The sequence below is a fragment of the Bidens hawaiensis genome, unplaced genomic scaffold (genome assembly GCF_021521415.1).
Source record: "Bidens hawaiensis isolate Kalapana, Puna unplaced genomic scaffold, B.hawaiensis_p1.1 tig00073605_1, whole genome shotgun sequence".
Taxonomy (NCBI): Eukaryota; Viridiplantae; Streptophyta; class Magnoliopsida; order Asterales; family Asteraceae; genus Bidens; species Bidens hawaiensis.
In genome coordinates, this window is record NW_027502805.1 from 7,995 (window position 1) to 10,862 (window position 2,868).

Genomic DNA, 2,868 nt, shown 5'->3' on the forward strand with positions numbered 1-2,868 from the left:
CATGAAATTTAACTTGTAAACAATTTTATAACATCTAAACAGCATATCATGCATAAATACCCAATAAATACTCACTTTATTAATAAACAAAGATCCAAAATTTTAAACGAATTTGGTTTTCGGATTTGAAAATTAACAAATGTTACATCAAACCCATTGTATTTAAAATGCACGTTTTCTTTTTCTATGGAGATGGTTACCGTCATATATAAAAATATTCTAGATGTCTGCTACGTAAATTATTTGCAAAGTGAACATCTTGTATCTACGAACTTAACATGCTGCTCGTCATGGTATGGGTGGTAACGGGAAGTTAATGCCAGGAAAACTGAATATTGAACGTCAGAATTTAATTAAATCAAGATATGGTTGTAGGAGAAGATATATTTTTGGCTTATTTAGAGGCCATTATCATTATTACACGTACACACTAGACACCGCTTCTCACTGTCCCATATAATCTAACCAAAGATAAACTCATACCATTTCTCCTCCTCATGGCTTTTCTTGAATATTTTGTCTGTCTCTTTCTATTTCTCAGTGTTTCAATTTTAATAACTATGTATATGCATAAAAAACAAATAACTTTCATCCCAACAAACTGTCCAATTTTTGGTATGTTACCAGGGATACTTGCAAACGCTCACAGACTCCATGACTACACCACCGAAATTCTGATACAAAGTCGTCATGTTCAAAGGCCCTTGGTTTGCCAATATGGACACATTACTTACCGCCGATCCTTTAAACATAAAACATCCACCACATTTTAAGCAAAAACTTTAGAAATTATCCCAAAGGAAACAAAGTTCGTGAGATCTTTGATGTCCTGGGAGATGGAATTTTCAATTCTGATGATAAGATATGGGAGATCAAGCGCAAGGTTATATTTTCTATACTCAAGAATTCTAGATTTCATAATAACATGGAAACAATTGTTTGGAACAAAGTGGAAAATGGGCTTGTCCCTATACTTGATTCTATTTGTGTGTGTGGCACTCAGATTGATTTGCAAGACATATTTCAAAGGTTTGCGTTTGATAATGCATGCACATTACTTCTTGATAAAGACCCAGAAAGCTTGTCTCTTGATTTTCCTTACATTCCATATTCAAAAGCCTTCACAGATGGCGAAGAAGCTATTTTGTTCAGGCTTGCTACGCCCCGGTTTCTTTGGAAGCTGCAACATATTCTTAGAGTAGGGAAAGCGAAGAAGTTAAGTGATGCATGGAAAAATCTTGATCAATTCATATACAAATGCTTAGCTGAAAAACAAAGGGAGTACAATAACATGAACCATGACGCGGAAAGGTTCGTATTTTTCACAACGATCATGAAAGAGCTTAGAGATCAAAGTGGCATTTATTCATATCCCACAAAATTTCTAAGAGACACCTTAGTTAATCTCATGGCAGCAGGAAAAGATACCATTAGTAGTGCCCTATCTTGGTTCTTTTATCTTCTTGCTAGAAACCCGAACGTAGAAGATAAGATTCTAGACGAGATCCAAACACATTTGGAGGCCAAAGCATGTAGAAGATGGAATAAGAAAGTATTAGACGAAATGGTTTATCTTCATGGAGCTTTGTGTGAATCCTTAAGATTATATCCTTCTGTCCCTTTCAACCAGAAATCTCCATTGCAACTAGAAATCCTTCCAAGTGGTCACCGAGTTGATCAAAACACCAACGTTATTCTTTCTTTTTATTCTATGGGAAGGATGAAATCAATATGGGGAGAGGATTGTGCGGAGTTTAAGCCTGAAAGGTGGATTTCTAATAGAGGAGGAATCAAGCATGAGCCATCATACAAGTTCTCAACATTTAATGCTGGACCAAGAACTTGTTTAGGCAAGAATATGGCTTTGTCACAGTTGAAGATAGTGTCAACCATAATCATTCACCGTTACCACATTCATTTGGAGGAAGGTCATCCCGTGGTTCCAGCAGATTCTATTGTACTTCAGATGAAGCATGGTCTCAAGGTTAGATTGAATAGAAGAAGTGAATTAAACTAAAAATTCTAGTTTGAACTAATTATTGTATTTTGTTCTAGTTTGAACTTAGTATTTCATTACCGCAACGTGTACTGGGTTGAAGTGAGAATAATAATAAAGTGATCTAATTGAAATAGAATATGATAACATCATCCATGTATACTAGATTTGGCAATCACATATTACATCACATAGCCGCCATAGTACATAGTACAAACATATACATATGCAAATTCTATTAACATCATCTTTTTTGGATAAAGGTGAGGGCACCAAAACAATTCTATTAAAAAGAATTAAATAATACAAACTCAAGCATTGTCCAGTGGCTAACCCAAAAAAATTTTACAGAGGTCGAAATTTTTTTGAGTCAGTAATTAGTTATACCAAAGAAATTTTCATTCTGCAGGTTCGGCTATTTGGATTTAAGCAAATCGGTATATAAATATTTTTGGTATGATTCAACAATTCCGGTTGGTCATCTAAAAACAATATATAATATAATTCCTACTTGCATATATAATATTTTGTTAGTTGATATACAACCACTTAACCAATTTTAAGTTGCTAACTCTAAAATAGACATTATGATAAATATTTGTTTTAAAGTTTTTTTTATTGAATTAAGTTATAAAAATTCATATAATCTAATAAATAGAAAAGAGGATAACACCACTCTCATTAGAAAAACCTTGAGTGAGTTTTTCACTATTTGAAAAAAAAACTTAAAAATGTAGCAAATGGATAGTTACTCATTCTCAATCACTTAGAATAACATGTGGTATGGTTTTCTTTTTCATTTCCTTTTCTTTTATTCTTTCACACCAATTAGTCTTAACTATAATATTGATTTTTTCTCTTTAAGTTTTTTT

General features: G+C 33.0%; 1 pseudogene; it reads left to right on the top strand.

Annotated features, from left to right (window-relative positions):
- Positions 1-212: 212 nt before the first annotated feature.
- On the top strand, positions 213-2,639 carry LOC143606220 (noroxomaritidine synthase 3 pseudogene; annotated as a pseudogene).
- The last annotated feature ends 229 nt before the right edge of the window (positions 2,640-2,868 follow it).